The 19898-nt window shown below is 39.7% G+C and overlaps 1 protein-coding gene across 2 annotated transcripts in view; it reads right to left on the reverse strand.

Moving 5' to 3' along the window:
* CDH20 (cadherin 20) overlaps positions 1 to 13248 on the reverse strand; it is a 161900-nt gene extending 148652 nt beyond the window's left edge. The window contains exon 1 of one of the 2 annotated variants that reach the window (XM_075921395.1): positions 12739 to 13246. The gene's annotated coding sequence lies outside the window, so the exon portion shown is untranslated. Of the gene's footprint in view, positions 1 to 12738 lie in introns of both variants that reach the window. The other variant, XM_075921396.1, reaches the window with a different exon arrangement.
* Between the last annotated feature and the right edge of the window lie 6650 nt (positions 13249 to 19898).

Consider the following 19898-nt stretch of genomic DNA (forward strand, 5'->3'; position numbering starts at 1 on the left):
TTTGTTTCACTGCCTCCACCAAAAAGGAATTGTGGATGTAAGAGTAGGAAATCCATAACTTTATTGGACACATAATATTTTCTGGAAGCTCTCTTGCATGGAGAGGGTATGATGGCTGGTGCTTGCCATACCATTTGTGATGGCTTTGATAGTGCATCATTCATAGGTAGAACTTATCTCAGTTGTCTATGCCGGCTGTAGCATCTTTAAGAGCTGGTGTTAGTTTTCTGTCAACTCTTCAAGAGTCATGTTCTGGTTTTGTGCCACATGATTGAACAAATCTTGAAATTGTTTAAAGTGGTTTGCATCCACTGTGGGTGAAGGAAACATGACCACCTCATCTGTAGCGAGTGAGAAGTTGTGGCTTGGTGAGAGGTCCTGGGTATTAGAATCATTCAGTTCCTCTGTTATATCCTTGGGTGCAACTGAAGGTTCCTGCAGTCATCTCCAGAGGGGGCCATATCTGCCAACTCTGTGGGTTGTGAAGCCTTTTTAACTGCTGCCCATGGTTCCCAATTTTCCCACTGCAGAGGGAATGATGGGGGGGCACACTCGTGTTAGCTAGCATGTGACTTAGTATGTTTCTATGAGGATGACCCCTGGGACATCTGGTGGTTGTGTTTCAGAGGGGTGAATGTGCTGAGTAGAACATTACTTCCACTGGGTCATCTTCTTCATTTCTGGAAAATTGAGGAGCAAATACTGAGCCCTGGTGTATTGGTGCCAACAGCACTGAGGAACCATCAGTGCAGAGTATGGGAGACCTGGACATGGAAGCTATATCAGGTTTCCTGATTGAGTTAAGCATTGCAGTGCTATGGCTGTTAGTGCCATGGTTTTACGAGCAACCACCTGTGGGTTCAATTTGGCTGTTGCTGCTCTTTTGTAATTGGCCTAGGTCAGTGCCAATGTTGCTGTTTTGGCCAATTGCTCAGTAGAAGTCAGTGTCAGTGGAGATGGCATCGCTGTCTACAATGATGTCAGACCCGTGTCCTTCCTTGGTGTGCTCAGTGCTGAGAAGAAGGAGACTGATTTATGCCTGCTGCTCAATTCCTTATCCCTGCCATTCGCGGTCCTGATGTGGCTGGTGCTGGAAGTGCATGGAGCATCAAATGTACTTGCCCTTGTTGGCCTTCAGCACAAAAGATAGTGACCTTGCCGGACACAGTTTTCTCTTTAACAATTCTTCACGTACATGTTTTCCTCTTCATTGACTTTTTGGAGGAAAGGGTACTTGCTCTGTCTAGGGAGAAGCACCTGGTGAGTCCCCCCTTGGGGTTTTCCAAGACTCTGATGGCAGTGTTAGTGATTTCTCCATCAGAATCATTTTAAGTCTGAGAATCCTATCCCTCCTTGCTCTGGCTTTGAGGTTATTGCAATGGGTGCATTTCTGGCATCCTCTAGCAACAGACACATTGTAGGTGTTCATCAGAGACAAGCAGAGAGTCCTTGCACAAAGCCTGGCATTTTCATTGTTTACTTTATACATTTAATCAGAATATAAAAACAGAGGGTAATTTCCCCAAGGTGTGGTGGTGGTGGTGGTTTTTTTTTTTTTTTTGGGGGGGGGGGTGGTTTGGAACAAGGAAAATCTAAGTGGGTAAATGGAAACTTAAGACTAAGATGAACTAACACTTAATTACTAACTACTTTTATCTATTTCAGGTAGTTTTCTGACATTGCCATTGAAGTTCCATCTGCAGCCAAGGATGGTTGAGAAGGAACTAAGGTGGTCGGGCCGCATGAACACTAGATGAAGCGCTAATGGTACCATAAGGCAGTTACTGGGCATGCACTCTCTGATCTGTCACTGCTATCAAAAATCTCTGATCAGCAATGTCAGGACGCACCAACATTTGAAGTGGCACACCCACAGGGACATCACTCAAACAAAGAACCAAGATGTCTCAGCACTCAACTCCATAGAATCAGAATACTAGGACTAGAAGGGACCTCAAGAGGTCATCAAGTCCAGTCCCCTGCCCTCATGGCAGGACCAAATACTGTCTAGACCATCCCTGATAGACATTTATCTAACCTACTCTTAAATTTCTCCAGAGATGGAGAATCCATGAGTGGATTAAAAATACAAACAAGCCCACAAATTTCAGGATCCAGATCCAAACTTCACAGGTTGGACCCATCCTTAATATGGATAAACATCTAGAATCATTCTGGAATTTCATTTTTTGGCCTGATGCTACCATCAATTTAAAAACAAAGAGACACATTCTCCTATTGGTTTAATGGTTGTGCAGAGCAATCACTGAACATGGTCTACGTACTTGATCTTACCTTTGCCTATTCCCTCTTTAAAAAAAAAAAATCACATCTCCCAGAACAAAAACACTAATCTATCAATATTCATTGCCTTCATTTGCACAGCAGATTATACAAAAGGTCCACTATATTATAATACTAACTTTCACCTTGTCCTGATTATATTTACACACACACTGTGACAGCTCCAGGACTCTTTTAACACTAGTTTTGTGAAACATGAATTGAATTCCGAGGCTACCCCTTCACCAGAGATTCACATGTCATATATGACAAGGCTGCACTCCACCAAAAAATATTTGGTGCCTGAAATTTTGCCACATTTTTATATCGTAAGTATTACTTCAAAAATTCCACCGTGTAGTCATAAATAAAGTATACTTGTCAGAAGCTGAAATCTTAATTTTTTCTAATATTTTGCTTGTGTTCTCTCCTTAAACTATTTATTGCATAACATGGCTGGAACTTTTGAATTTTACTCTTGTTATTCTTGCCCTGAATATTCATTTTGTGTAGTCTACAATTTTCTAGAGAAAACTTCTTTATTTCAGTAATTTGGAACATATTGCCTGACTAAAAATTCTGAATGAGTATATTGACTATTATCCTATATTTCTTAGTCTCATTGTGAATGTTAATATGTTTGATGATTTCACCATTAAAGAAACATTTGAGTTACTGGTCAGAATTATATTACTGAAGTTAATATTAGATATGAAATTATGTTGCAGGCAGCCTCTTTCCACTTGATGCTTCTCTAATGCAATAAAGCAAATGAAAAAACATGCATAAATATTATTGTTTGTATCTGTATTCTGTTTCACTAAGTTATGCTAATATTCTTCAAATAACAATTTAATATTGTGAAATGATATTGATGAGTAAATTATTATAGTAAGGCAGTGAATTTCAGATATGTCTGGGCAGGCTGTGAAAATACAGCACCAAACTATTTCTAACCTTAGGAAACACCAATGACGGACATCTAAAAACAACAGAGCATCTCCCAGAACTCCTGGAGCCTTGCAATGCAGAAGGCCTTTCACCAAAACAATTACCAAGCAATAAGGATGCTTTTCTAAGTCAGAAGATAAGTACTTTACCCTCATCATGTTCTAGTCCTGATAATTTCCAAGGATGCTAAACAAAGAATTCTGGTCTTAAACTTTCAATGTGATTATAAGCAAAATGTCTGTTGGATTCAATAATTGCAGTCATGGATGTCAAATATGCGTTGGCATTTGAAATTTGCTTATTCAATTCAAATAAAGTTGCATGAAAATAGGAATAATTTTAGATCTTTGAAAACAATCTTGTATAAGCCTGTACACAGATTTTAAAGATACATAAGAGGGTTAAATGCCCAAAGGCAATTAAAAGAATTAACAAGAATTGAAGTGCCTAAATCCCACAGGTGGCTTTAAAAATCTCAGATGCATACTTGGAGTCACTAAGAATAGGATATGGGCCTCCATAGCATAGGGAGGCATATGGCATTATTGTCTGTTACACAGAAATTTTGATATGATCATATTCTGAAACACCTGGGTGTCACAATATAAGTTGAACCTCTCTAGTCCAGAATGCTCTGCTCTGGAAACATTCAGCGTCCGGAATGATTTTAGTTAACTGGATATCCACTTTTCATGGATATGGCCAAGTTTCCTGTGGTCCCATAAAGTTTGTTTACAGCCACCAAGCCACTAATCCTAGCTCTTAGTGTTCTGCACTGTTACTGAGCTCTAATTTACCCCTAAATGTCTTCTAACAATCCAATAAACAGTGGAAGTATTGGTAATGCTGCTAGACAATATTGACCTCTCGTGGTCCAAAAAATTCTCTGGTTCACAACCGGTCAAGCCCCAAGGGTGTCAGACTAGAGAGGTTCAAGCAGCATTCTAAAAAATTGCTGGTAAGTGCACTCATACTAGATAAACACTGACCACTGCTAAGATATTAAGAATGAAGAATATTAATAAAAAAGAAACAGAATCATAACATACTTTAAATTGTGATGTAAGAGAAATGTACACATTTCATTCACTTGATATAAGAAGAACCTATTAAGCCCTACATTTTTAATTACATTTAACATTACAATAACTGATATTTCCACAAAACTGAACAAGAGTTAACAGTAGAAAAAATAGATTTTGTTCAAAATGTAGCTTCAGGATTATAGATTTTTAAATAAAAATATTACATCATATTTGACAATAATACAGACACACCATGAGTCCCCAGTCAGGAATTAAGAATTCTTTGTGCTATATGCTCTACTAATACAATAATAGGCAGTCTTGGCACCTGATGAGCAATAGATAAACTGGGTGAAGATGGGAAGAGGAGAAGATAATTATTTTTGACATCTTTAAGCACTAGTCTCATTATATCTATTGACTAGCCACTGTCAAGTGTTTCATAGGTCTCACCTCTACTATGAGATCAAAGGGGATATTCTTCCATGTATATTGGGCAACAAAGCACAAAGACTGTAGGAATTTAGTGGAAACATGGATTAGTAGGCAATGAAGACTCTCCTTAGGCAGACGAGAGCATGAGCCTACATCTCAATAGCATAAAACCGATCAATTTGTTTTCTTTGAAACTGATATGCCATCACACTTTTCAAGATATTTGAGCTTGAGATGCACACTTAAGGATGCTGATGGATCTCTCAGGCAGAACTGTGCTTTCAGTTACATCAGGGTAAATCTGATGCAGTTCCACTAAGTTCAGAGATGTTACATCGGATTTACATAAGTCAGAACGAACAGAATTTTGCCCTATGACCTGAGCCACATATGATAGATTGTTCAGGCTATCATCTCTATGTGGAGGATTCCAAATGTGACCTCCATACCCTTGGTCTCTCCACACAGCAGTATCACATCTCCTCTTAGATTAAGTATTCCCTGAAACATAACAGGGAAAGTATCAGAGGGGTAGCCGTGTTAGTCTGAATCTGCAAAAGCGACAAGGAGTCCTGTGGCACCTTATAGACTAACTGAAGTGAAGGAGCATAAGCTTTCGAGGGCAAAGACCCACTTCGTGCATGCATCTGACAAAGTGGGTCTTTGCCCTCGAAAGCTTATGCTCCTACACTTCAGTTAGTCTATAAGGTGCCACAGGACTCCTCGTCGCTATAACAGGGAAAAGTGATCCTTTTATAAAACCCTAAATCTCTTGTGCTCTATATGCTTCAAAGAGCGCACACACAAATCCAGACAAAATCCTTCTGTTTGAATCTTTGTCTATTACCTTAAATTACTCCACCTACCTTAATATTAAGTCTCAACCTAACTGGCATTTGTCTCCTGTTTCTACATGTGTCTTACCCATTCTTTCACCAAATTTTATCACTTCCACCTTCGCAATCCATCACTCATATCATTCCTAGGGATTATCACATTTACCACCTCTTTTACTATAGCAACCTCCTCTTCTCTGCTGTTCATTCAAAACATCTTGTCCCAGCAATCTAGGAGTCAGTTGATGGGTCTGCCCTCATTTTCTGCATCAGGAACAAGCTTTGCTTCTTCATTTTCAAGACCCTTCTTAGTTCTGTTTTGCCTATATGTCTGCCACTTTCTATTCTTTCTCCCCCCTTCCTAGACTCCTCCTACCCTACTCTGTCTAGGACCTTAAACATTATTTCCGTACACTCATATCCAAGTCCTTTTCATGCATGGATCTCTTCCATTTCTTCAGTTAATTCCTTAATAAAAGGTCTGTCGCACAAGACTTTGAAATATTAGCCCACCACATAATCACATATAGTACATATGCTGGAATGATATTATCCACATCTTCTTTAGAGTGTAAGATTTATGGAGCAAAGACTATGGTTAAAAGTTTCCAAAGTGCCCAAAAGGCTTAGAAACATCCCATTTTCAAAAGAACTCAGGTTTTGTCAGTGTCTAACTTATCAGAAGTCTTGAACATAAACTCCTAAGTTATATTTGTGCAGTGCTAAACATTCAGAAGGCACTCGGTAAATAACTTTCTAATGAGGTGTCTATATACCTATTTTATAAGATTTGCCAAGCAGTATTCAGCTATTGCTATTTTAATTTATATTACCTCATGATGGCAATTCTGAATCAAAACCACACAAGCAAGAACATTTATAGTTAAATCTTTCAATCCATCTTTAATAACATGTTTTAAGAATCCACTACGTTCCACAAATGTTATAATACTTGGGCATATAGAAGAGGTTAATTAGATAATTTCATTTTTACCTCTGAATTACTGCTGTAGTAGATTAAAGAAACCACGCTGAATAATTTAGTCCAAAAGAATTACCTACTTTAGAACCTTATGGAAGTGTCTTTAGGATTTTTAGGCTTGAGTGTGCAAGATTTATTCTTACGGGTGAGCACTTATTATAGTAGGCCCACTGGCTAGCTGTAACAAAGCTCACTGGTTTAACATATTCCATAATGTAAGGGGAAAAGATTTACACAAAGGACCTACTCAAAAACGAAGTTCTGTGTGCCCTCTACTGGCCCACAGCAGCAATTGTCTACCAAACCTTATTTTGAGATCTCTGATGATAATAGGGTGAATACGGTGGTCAACAGGGAGTGACACAAAAACATTTTCTAATACTCTTTGAAGTCCCAAAAACCAGAAACCCTCTGAAACAGTGACCAATAGCAAAAGGAAAGAAAAGAAAATCCAGAGCCTACTCTTGTAATGTTTTATTAATGACAGTGGGAGCTTTGAATAATTCATGGTTCCAGGATTGAGTCCTTGGTTTTCAAGGCTTTTGAGAAAGTATTGGAAAAAATGGAGAAAATATTTTAAACCTATGAGAAAGGCCTTTGACAGAGTACATTTATTTTAAATGCTTAAAGTCCTTTTAATGGGCTCAGTGTGTGAGTGATCATTATTATGTTAGTATGCCTTTTTAAAAAACAGTAGTTCAAAAACGAAAAGACAATCATATTGGAAGTGTATGAAATGCTCCTTTCACCCAGAGATCATTGAGATGAGAAACTGTATTTCTTCCTTCACAGTGCTTATGGTCTATCATGTCAATGTGTACTTAGTGAGCTATACCAAGGATTATCACATTGATGTGCTCTATAGTGTCAACAAGAGAGGGTGAATCTTGTAATATTGTTTAATTCACAAGTGGAAATGCATCTATATGTATTAATCCCTCTGCAAAAGTAGGTCTTGTGCTGTAAGTATTTTTACAAATCTATACATTTATTGCTTTAATTTAAAAACACACGAAATACTATGATCCATGACCTATAAATATTCTTTTTAAATAGCTTTTGCTATTGTTTTGTAGATATAAAAAAGTATGTGAAATTAGTGAATTTTCTTCCACTCATTTTTAAAATTACCAAATTTGTTAAATTAAATTTGTTTAAAAGATAAAATATTCCCAGGCTAAGGACTCATATCAACTTTCAGCCTGAGACGAGTTGTCACAGCTGAATTATAGACCTGTGGCATTTAAAAAAATGTAAATGATATATCCTTAACAAGCAGCATCATACTAATAAGATACTGAAACATGACTTGCTTTTTTCTTATATACAATGCCTTAGACTTAGAGACAGAAGTGTTGGCATACAAATCACTCTGCTAATACTGGTTTTAATATTTATATAAAAATAAGCTTAAATTTCTTGCATGCTAATGATCAATACATGGACATATTATACATCTCTTCATAAAACACATTCATATACTATCACTTTCTAAAACATTGTACATTGCTGACGTGACAGATTCATGTTCCAGCTGTGACATAAGGGTTCTTTGACAATGCTTCAGTGAAAGAACTATTAAGAGTTCATGTGTTGGACAACACATTTGATGCAGTTAAATGCTATAAAAAAGATTTTCCAGATGTTAATGAGTTACATGCTCAGAATGAAAATTAGATAGATCAATCTAATTAGAAAATCTCAAGAAACACAAGACGCAAACTCTCAGAGAAACAAACAGTGCTTTATATGCATCAATGACCAAACTGCACCTGACCTTAGGAGGTAATGAGCTACCATGATTTTTAGTCAGTGAAGAAACTGTTCATTCATAATGGTTTGAAATAAGGAAGACACTAATGAGATAATTTAATTTCATATACTCTTTTACTTAGCTTCATCTGAAAAAAACCCACCATTAACTATTTCTCTGTAATTTATAAACGAAAACGTTAATTTGCTGCTTCATTTCTCCTCTTCTCTCTGGTTTTGCTATATTAAGTCAGAACCATGATTATTGGTGATTTTCATTTTCAAAAAAGACACACATGCATGCGCCCACACAAGCTTTCTTAAAAGATCAGTGGTTGAGATTTTCAAAAGCAGATTAGGTGATTTAGACATACTGAAATTAAAAGAATGTATCAAACCCTGAGGCTGCTCTGCAAATCTGAACCACTGATATTTCATGTACAGTTATTCTTTATATCATGTATAGAAATGTTTGTTATTTTATTGAAAGAACTTTTTAAATTGTGTGTGTATTTTACTGATACTGTTGGTACTAGGAGATTTGGGAACTGAAGTTTTGGTGCATCTGTAGATGCAAGGTACAGTCTGAGAAGGCTGCAATGCAGATTTTCCCGTCACATTGTGATCACAGCCTAAGCTTTGATCCTGGTATACAACTATATATGGGTGATGGGTGGGGGAAAAGGAGATAATTTAACTTCAGTGCAAACCCCATCATGGCTTTTTCTTTACCAGTGTAAAGTAATAACATATATTGTCCACTAGAAAATGAAGTACACCATCCAATTCATTTCACTAAGTAAGTAAATCAATAGTATTTTATCTTTTAGTTCCAATTTAAGTCCTTCATGAGGTTAGCTCATATAAGTTTTGCTGAAGGGCTAAAATATCTTATAATTGTTGTGGGAAGATTAGGTGAAGAGTATGAGCAAACAAATCCAACGACACCTTGGCACAGAGTCTTACAATTAAAGCTATAAGAGTTAAAATTCTGCTCTCTTGCCAGGTGTTCTGCACAAATGTTGCAATCTTACAATGCAATGTCTGACCATTCAACCATATGTCAAACAAACTCTGCTATGACAACCAGATGTAGACATTACCATGGAATGAAATCATTTTATTAATTACCCTTTAATTAGTTTATACAATAGAGGACATGCAGTAATTTAGGCATAATTGGTCTGACAGACTCGGTACTTACAGGGATGGAATCTGTTTGTGAGACTACTTGTTATGAATAACAATTATGACTGTGACTATGCAATATTATTATGAAGGTGTACTATATGCATTTCAAATAACATATATAAGATATTATTCAGCATTTAACTAGGAACCAATGACAAATGATTTCAATACCTAAAAGTATATAAACCTTTATGAATAGTTGGTATGCATATTGTAAGTATCGCAGTGTCCCCAGTTATCATGGTTCTTAAGGTAAGTTTTTCCATACCTTACTTAAACATGGATTTTGTATATATATTTATTAAATATAAAAATACTAAACTTCTGATAAAACAGTGCTGGCCTTCAGTCCTGGCTTCAGAAATTAAACATAGCACTTAACTGATGCACTATCAAGTTAAGATTCTTTTCAGAGTTCCCTAAAGAAACATCACTGGCAACGACTCAAGGTCAGTGGTGTTTTATAGTTTTCACTGCACCTTTTGATCTTCCAATATCAGGGGCTATTTCAGTAAAATGTTCCCAGGTTTCAAAAAATCAGTTGATTCAGATACAGCTAGCAATATTTCCTTCTAGATAGTTCTGGTAAAGAGGAACAGATTGGCAGATTGCCTTGAAGACTATTCCTCACAACAGGAATTATAATCAAATCAGAAATAAAGAATTTATCCTCAACACAGTATGTATCATTGTAATGGGGCAAAGCAATTTTGACAACTTAATTAGAACATTTGTGAAGTGCATTTTATCTGTGACTATTTATTGTCCTGCTGAGTTCCTCCCAACACTGCACTTTGGCCCAAACACTGCAGTGCTTCCTCAAACAATTTGGGATTTGAATAAAGACAACATTATTTTATTTAGTTTCTTATACAGTTTTAGCACTTTAATATGTATCCTATTTTCATTCCTCTTCTGAGTGCAAAAATCTCAAAGTACAACTCAAAGTCTTAGACAAACTCGAAAAAAATCAATCCTATATTTTTGACAGCAAATTGAAAGCTCACTCCTCGGTTATCTTACTGGCAGCTTTGGCTTCCTTATGTATATAGATGAAAATTATACTAAGTGTGGTTCTGATTAAATATTGTCCAATTCTAAAACCTTTTTTTATTTAGTACTACATAATGGATGGACATTTGCACTAAAATCTGTGAGCAAAATTCATTTATAGTGAAATGGCTTTGAAGTCAATGGAGTCATACCAAGGCTTCAACATTAGACTTCAAATCATACTGTGATTTTGCTCACATGATGATGACTTCTCCAGTGTTGTTTGTTTTAATACAATATTCCTCTATTCCCTGTGGTTAGATATGCCACTACTCTGGTTCTTTGTAAATGAATCTCTTTACATGTAAATGTATGTTACTTAGGAAATAGTTTACAATCACTTTTCACTTACAGTGCCATCTTTTTATAAATATCACTAGTCACAGTCTATTGCCTATACATGCACTTTGCTGGACTATTAAAATTGCTTTAGCACCAGCAAACATGGAATTTTCCATTATATCATATGTAATAGCTAACAGCGTATGGTGTTATTTGACCAGTTCTTCACAAATGAGAAAACACTGTGAGTACTGTAACATGTATCAAATGAAGTCATAATTACAAAGTTAAAAATTCAAAACAGTTTAAAATCTTTGCATGCTTGTATGAAAAGCCTTACAGCAGCACAAAAGCTGGCACCATTAGTGGTCATCCCTGCTGAGCTGGCAATCAAGTGTGCACATAAGTGAAAAAGTATTAATCAGTCTAGTTAGGATGCTCATTCTACAGGCACCTTTACATTTTACTTTCTTAAGACAGGATTTTTTTTAAAAAAAATCACTTGATTGTGTCTAGCATAAAATACTAAGGAGTGAAAATAGCAGTAATGCATATTTAAACTGTAGTTTTACAGAGATACCCTTTTGTTAAATAGATAACGACCCCTGGGCTCTGGGATTCAAAGTATTGCAGAAGCGGAGCAAATGATAAATGTTGCATGTTGCTATTTTTTCTCCTTTTCCTCTCGTTTTGTGGCTACTGTTCACTACTGATTCCCGCAACTTGGGATCAGAATGAACAATTAACGGCCTAATTATTCCAGTCACACCAGCCCACAATGAAATCTTTATTCAGTGTTTACAGCAATCTTTGGCAGAGACTGTCTTGCTGTTTTGAAACTAAGAAGAACTGCACCCTTTGGCTCCGCTCAGCATCAGCTGCCTTGGTTTCAGAGCGGGGTGCCAATAATTAGCCTTCTTGGTCCTGCCCCCCCTCCCCCTCCCCGAAGTGGGTATTTTTTTTGGCGGGTGAAAAGAACTATTCTCATCGACTCCCCCTGTATACTGGCTGATTTATGGCCCAGCCATTGGGTCTCTTCCTTCCGTATCTTTTTCACATTTATTTTCTGTTACCTCGGCCCCCCTCCCCTCGAATCAGTTACCACCACCCAGCAGAGCCCGTGAAGTTTCACTAAGCCCTTCGCCCGCTTGGCGCGGGGAGAGGAGCGGGGTGCGCGGGAGGCTCCAACGTGCCTAGCTAGCGCCAGGGAAGAGGAACCAAACTTTGCATACACAGGGGGGGAGGGGGGGCTGCACACTTTGCTCACAGCTCCACCAACTCCTTTGCTAAGGGGGCGGGGGCTGCAGCAGCAGACAACGCGCGCCCTGCACCCCAGCAGCGTCCCCCCTCCCCACCTCTCTGCAGGGCCAGGGCTCTCTCCTGCGCCTCGAACGCCCGTGTGTCCAGGGCTCCCCTCTCCTTTGCTCCCCAGCGCCTGGCTCTCCGCACACTCGCCCCCATACTGGCCATGCCCCCCTCCGGTAGGGCCCCGCGCTCCCTCGGGATTGCAAGCCTGCCCTCCCCCTAGAGGCATCGCCATAGGGCTGCAGCCTGTAGAGTACCCCCCCCCCCCGCCCACACACACACTCCATAGGGCTGCCCCATGTATAGGGCTCCATTTCCCATAGGGGTTCCCCCTCTCCACCCCCTTCCGCCTCCGGCCCAGTGCGGAGGAGAGCAGAAGGGACCGCCTGGGAGCTGGCGGGATACCCCCCAACCCCCGGTCCGAGGAGGCGCCCCCCTTTGGCCCGAGCTGCCGGGGAAGTTGGAGGGAGACGCTGAGACGCGGAGGGGCAGGGCGGAGGCAGCGCCGCCAACGCACCTGAGAGTCCCCGCCAAACTCAAGAGCAGCCTCCCCCCTCCCAGTCCAATCCCACCGCCTGGCCGGGGCCGGCTCCCTCTGCCAGCGCAGCTCGGCCAGGGAGCGCCGACGTGAGCTCGCGGGTACCTTGCGCGGTGTGTGGCAGGAGCTGCCCGGGAAGCCTCCCGGCGATCTTTCTCCTCGCTGGGGTCCCCGCTCACATCACTGCGCCCCCGCCACGAGCTCTGGTCTCCGAGAAGCGAAGTCCGCTCCCGAGCCTCCCTCCGAAATAAAAAACAGGGGGGAGACACAGCTTCCCCCTTCAACCAGCGCACACCCGGGACTGGAGCTTGCTTCCACCGGGGCTGCAGCGACGACGGGGTTTCTTCCAGCGTCCCTCGCCTATGCCAGCGCTCAGCTTGCAGACAGGGGACACGGAGGCTGCCCCAGATCAGCGCCTCTCGAGTTAGTGGCAGGCACCTCTTCTCCTCCTCCTTGCCCTTGCTCCTTCCCTAGTCTAAGTGGTTGCTGGCTGCCTGTGCCACTGGTTCTCATTCTGCTGCTCATGAATATTCTGACAGAGGCAAATGCTGTTGAAGTAAATTGAATTAGCCAGTTGGTGCCAGGAATGTGCACTCCTTCCTTCTGAGGAGCTGCCTGGAACACCACCAGCTGCAAGTAATTAGTGTCCAGTTGGCACCCCCCTGGTTCAGACCCTGCCATTTTGATTGGGTACCTCTGGGGAACCCCAAGTGATACCACTGGCTTTAGATTCTACACACATCTCTGAGGTCCTGAGAAAAAGCAGAAGTGTGTACTAGAGCCATCTTTTTACAGAGAGTAAGTCTCAGGAGGATTTAAAGACTGAATGGGAATTTATGGGGAGGGGAGAGATCAAGGACAACATGACAGATGAACACACTTGTTAGTCTGAAAATACTGGGAAACAAAGCTCTATAGTTTAAGAGGAAAACTTTGTTTCCTTTGGAAGGCTTCATTCTGATTAATAAATATTCTCAGACTGATCTAACAGAGAAACAGGTAAACAAGATTTCTTGTGGGGTTTGTAGAAGACTGAAAAAGCCCATTACATAATCTATTTAACCCCTTTCTTTTTAATATTTTTCAAATGTCTGCGGTCATGAAATGTAGGCAACTGGCAGCAATGGACATTGAGATAACGTCTAATCACAGAACTGCTACAGTAGAGGCAGCCCATGTACACAGTAGATATATTCCATGCTGTTTACTAATTTGCCTCAATGGTGACCTGGAATAACCACCTTTAGGGGTGAGAAGATTCCCAGCTTCATGTCCATTCAATACTTTATCTTTATGCAAACACTATAATAAAGGTATAGCTTACTGACAACTTTGGCAGTGAGAGAGATGTTCACTAGATATTAGAATGAGACTGCAGCTCTTTTCACAAAAGCTGAATAGCTGTAATTTGGTAATATGTTCTTGTCACTACCAGTCTATGGCCCAATTCAATTCTATTATTCTGGGTCAAATCTGAAGTAACTTGACTAACTTCAGTGCAGAATGGAAACCATATAATCTCTATGCAAATCAGTGAGCCTACTGTGGAAGACTAATTCCCATTGTTGATTTACTAGGACATCCAGCCTCTTCGCAATAAAAAATTCAGATTACACAGTTTAGATCTTTAAAATTTGTTTTATTTAGTAGAACTAAGTTCACAGAATTATATCTGAAGAATCTTATGGACATACATTTTTCATAAACATTCATCACTATATAATTATTTCAGTATAAAACTAAAAAAATTGAGACACAAGGTGGGCGAGAGAATACCATTTTTGGACCAATTTATATTGGTAAGAGAGACAAACTTTTGAGGTTTTTCTTTTTTGGGTCTACATAAGCTCAAACGTTTACTTCTTTCCCCAACAGAAGTTGGTGCAATAAACAATATTAGCCTCACGCATGTATTGGCAGCAACAAGGATATGACAATGCTGTAAAAAACAAAGAAAGAATGCAAAAGAGACTCTTACATTAACAGCCCAGAAGTCTTCACATTGTTTGGTGTAATGCTCAACATAAATGATGTTACATTTGTGATAAATATACATTTTGACAGCCAATATTTTATCCAGTTTTCTTCTATTGTATATTCACCTCTGGACTCAAGTTGATTGGTGACTTTTAATAAAACATTCTAGAGAGCCAGAATTGTGTGTCACTGCTACAGTCTGTCAATATGTGTCTGAGTCTGAAGGTGTTTCTGATAATAAGACCAAATATACTCTTATTGAAGAGAATGACATGCTAAGTACATGTAACAATAATCCAGAAAATTACCACAGTTGAAATTTTAATCTAAACCCTGAATATCTATAGCTAGACTCAAGCCTTTTAATTAGTAAGTGTGGAAATATTACCATACTACAGGTTGACCTCTCTAATCCACTAATCTGATATGGCAACATCCATGATCCAGCATGACTTTAGTTATCCAGATGTCCACTTATCATAGGTATGGCCTAGTTTCCTGCAGTCCCATAATTTTTGTTTATAGCTACCAATCTTGGCTCTCAGTGGTCTGTACTCTTATTTAGCTATAATTTACTCCTAAATGTCTTCTAAGAGCCAAATAAGCAGTGGCAGTGTTGGTAATGCTGTTAGACAATATTGACCTCCCATGGTTCATTACATTGTCTGGTTCGGCACCAGTCAGGTCCCAAGAGTGCTGGACTAAACAGGTTGAACCTCTCATGTATTTACTCACAGTATAATATGTATTGTTTAGCATGGATGCTGTCCTTGCACAACTATCTCACAACTTTTGAGATAACATATTAAGAATGAAAATATATATATCAGATGTTTAAAAATAATGTAAATCCATACCACACCTGTTAAGTGTTGGAATTGTCTGTGTGTATTTCCCCATCCCCCTCTATTTAGTTATATAAATTAGACTGCTGTAAGAAAAAAAGTCACAATAATATATGAGACAGCTTTAATGTTGTGGAGACTGCAGTGAAGGTACTTATGTTGTATGCCATGGTACCATGAAAATAAAATTCAGATATTTTCTATTAAGATTATAGTCTAGGGTATATAGCTATCTATACATATGCATTATACACATGCACATGCACACACATTATTATATATATATATAAAATTTAGAGAGTTTGTGTGTTTGATCAAGAACTCCTCGTAAGGGCCACCAAATTCAACAGCTTTCTCTTATCATAAATTAAAGCAATGTAAAGGTTTGGTTGTGCCAAGAAAACAGGATGTGCCTGAAATGGGATTGCTGCTCATAAAACCAAACAGAAAAGAGACAGAAACAACAAATCAAATGCATTCCTCAAAATTGACATAACTCAGCGAATGTTGAAAGAGACCGAATTAGAGGTGAAAGTTAGCCGGTACGCCCAGTGCACTGCTCTGGTAAGAAGAAGCTGGCTCGCTGGGGCACTCAGCTGCAGAAGGAGGCAGTGCATGCTCTCAGCCCAGCTCTCAGAACTCTGCTACAGGCTGCTGCACTAAAGCAAAATGATTAGGGGGTTGAAACGGGTCCCATATGAGGAGAGATTAAAGAGACTAGGACTTTTCAGCTTGGAAAACAGGAGACTAAGGGGGGATATGATAGAGGGCTATAAAATCATGACTGGTGTGGAGAAAGTGAATAAGGAAAAGTTATTTACTTGTTCCCATAATATAAGAACTAGGGGCCACCAAATTAAAGGTTTAAAACAAATAAAAGGGAGTTCTTCACACAGCACACAGTCAACCTGTGGAACTCCTTGCCTGAGGAGGTTGTGAAGGCTAGTACTAAAGCAAGGTTTAAAAGAGAACTAGATAAATTCATGGAGGTTAAGTCCATTAATGGCTATTAGCCATTATGGGTAAGGAATGGTGTCTCTAGCCTCTGTTTGTCAGAGGGTGGAGAGAGATGGCTTGATTATTACCTGTTCGGATCATTACCTGCATTGGCCACTGTCAGCAGACAGAGTACTAGGCTGGATGGACCTTTGGTCTGACCCAGTATGGCCGTTCTTATGTTCTTAAGCAACAGGCAGCCAGGCAGATGAAAGGGGCTGACTGGGGGTGGGGGGGTGCCCTCCCCCCAGTCTGAGACTGCCCCAGCCCTGAGCCTCCCACATCCCAGGCACCCTTTAGAGAGGCTGGGGTGAGGGCTGAAGCTCCACTAGCTCTCCCCCAATTCATATAGGATATTGTTTGCTGTTTTTCTTAGGCTCTGTCTACACTGCAGGGGTTTTGCGCAAGAAGCTTTTCGCGGAAGAGATCTTCCGGAAAAACTTCTTGAACAAAAGCACATCCACACCTTTTTCTGATAGGCTCTTTTTGTGCAAGAAACCCCTGCAGAGCATCCACACAGGCCTTTTTGTACAAGAGCTGTAGTACGAAAAAGATTTATTCCTCATGGGGAGAGAAATAACTCTCCTGGCAAAAGCCCTCTGTCCTGTTGATTTATTGTTGTTGCTTTTTTCGCAAAAATGTGCTTGAAGTGTGGATGGTCCACTGGTTTTTGCACAAAAATGGTTATTTTTGTGCAAAAATGTTGTAGTGTAGACATAGCCTTAGTCACTGTCAGGGAGTGAGGGGAAAGTGCACAGTTTGTTGCATTCTTCATTCTGGCTGGGGAGGGCAGGGGCAGATAAGTTGAGCACTTCGCTCTCACACCTGGACAGGGACAGGAAGGGAAACAGCAAGCCTCTTCAGTCCTCCTATTCCCCGCACACCCACTCCTAAACACACACCAAACCCCCTAGTCCTGAGCTCCTCCTCAACCCCCAACCTTGATTCCTGTACCCCTCCACTCCTCAACCTGCCCTGAGCCCCCCACATACCCAGACTCTTGCAACTCCACATCCACACCCTCCTGCCTGAAACTCTCTCCACACCACACTTATATTTCTTACAGAGACTGTTGAATCAGCCCCCCAACCTCCTCTCCTGAGGCCCCCCTGAGGGGGTTGTGAAATGACAGTACCCATAAGAAATTTAAGTTAGTTTCATACCTGGACTGAACCCAGATGAGGATTGCTTCTCAATAAACCTTATAGAAAAGAGATAAAACAGAAATTTGGAGTAGTGCTCTGTTTGGAACAGCTAAATAAATGCTTAAGATTTGAAAACTAGAAGAAAATGTTATTGGAAACCAAATTGACTATTGCCCACTTTTATTAAAACATAGAAAATGATAAGAGTTTATTGGGATGAAGAAAAAAATACACTAGGTGGAATTTCCATTTAAAAAAATACTAAAAAAATTAAATGAAAAATATTGAACAGTCCTTTTAAGACATCTGGAATAAAAATTAACTTTACAAAAATTAACATTTTCTCTGTGTCTGCCTGTCCATCTGTCAGTCTGTTTGTCAAGAACTATTCCTAAATGGTAAGAGCTAGGGCCACCAAATTTGGTATGCAGTTTCCTTTCATTACAATTTAAAGAAAGATCAGGGTTTGGGTGTGCCAGGTCAACAAGATGTGCCTGGAATTTGATTATTTCTCACAAATTGGAAACGGAAGGGTGTGGCAAGAGGGACAGTTATACTGTAGAATGACCACAGGGAGAGCAGCAAGGGGCCAGAGATAGGGACAGGGACAGCTATAATTCCACTGGGCCAGCAGGGGGTAGAGGTAGAGAAAGGGACAGCTATCTACTGTATACTTCAGAGAATTTATTTACTTGTCTGTTGGTCTGTCTGTTCTCCAGCCAGGGGAGATGCACCCCCCCCCCCCCCCCGGCACTGTCGGCTGCAGCTGCATTGGCTATGGACAGGTACTTCTTACCTGGCCTCAAACTGCTGCAGTGCAAGAGAGGTGGATTGTCCTCTCTCCCGGGGCAGCCTGCACACCAAACCATTCATTCCCAGGCCCACACCAGTTAAGGACCGGAACAATGCTGAGTAAATCTTCTAGTAATGTTAAAAAAGCATGCTGAGTCATCATAAAGATTAGAGTGGGAAAGATGTAAAATATGTTGCTATCACTATTTGAACAAGATAATTTAATATGCTCCCATCTATTTATACATTCTCTTGCAATGAAAACTTGCAAGAAACATGTGTATATCAGCTATCTGCTGCTCATATGCATATCTGTCTCTTCTGCAGCTGAAGTGAAGGATAAGTCACACATTCTTTAAATAATACAGCTAAAGAAAAAGCTCAAAACCAAATATTTTATACTTGAGTAGTCATTTCATATGGCTTTAATGAATCTGACTAGTTTATTCCCACCTTTTTTACCCTGACCAGCATTTTCTCTCTTCATAATTCCTTAAAAAAGGAGAAGATTGACTTGGCATGCCTGATAAACTGTGTTTTGATATTCCTTCTTTATTAGGTGGCCTATAGGAAGTGTTCATTCTTCGGTAACAGAGGGAGGAACCATATATTTTCATTCTTCAGATTGCATGAATGGGAGCTAAATACTTTGAGAAATCAAAATTGTGAAGATTTCCTCTTAACCTTCATTCCTCTTTTTAACATTTCATTGTCATATACAAAAGATGATTTTTAAAACTAATCCATCCCATTTTTTTTTTCATTTTAGGGCATTTTAGATGGTCACTATTAATTGTACAATGCACTGTCATCATTGGTATGATACTTCTCTTACATAGGAAAAGGATTTCGATTTTCCATTTTGTGAAAATTCACTGGAATAAGATATCATTCAATAGGAAAAGAAATGAGCCCATAAGCCAAAGAAAACATATTCTAAAGTGGTAAAAAAGAACTACACATAGCTCCAGAAGTGGTACATAAAGCTAATGGGTATAAAAACTTTGATAGTGAAATACATTTTATCATAATATAAATTCCACATTTTCAAATGTCATTGAAACAGGCAAGAGAAAACTTTCAGAGTCATGTCTACAGGCAAGAGTGATAGTACTACCCACAACCAAGAAAGCACAAACTACTATATATTAGTGAATAAGTGCTATGGCTCAAGCTCCACATGGTCTTTATTTCTAAAAAGTCTGTTTCTAAAAAATGACTCAAAAAAGCTCAGTGGCAGAGCTTAAAATGGCAAATGCATTTTATGAAAAAAGCAGCTACCAAACATGCATTTCTCTTACTGTAATTCTCCAACTGCTCCAGTGATCACATACCACTCTATCTTCTGTTTTCTTTTGCTGCCCCCTATCCTAGCTAGAGCCTCTCCCCCCCCCCCCAGTTCATTTTCCTGACAATATAAGCTTTGTTCAGTCTCTCCCATTTTAAGAAAGGCCTACTAAGATGCAAATGGGATCAAAAACTACAACTGCATCTCTCTCTTCCTTTTCCC

The sequence above is a fragment of the Pelodiscus sinensis genome, chromosome 2, assembly GCF_049634645.1.
Source record: "Pelodiscus sinensis isolate JC-2024 chromosome 2, ASM4963464v1, whole genome shotgun sequence".
Taxonomy (NCBI): Eukaryota; Metazoa; Chordata; order Testudines; family Trionychidae; genus Pelodiscus; species Pelodiscus sinensis.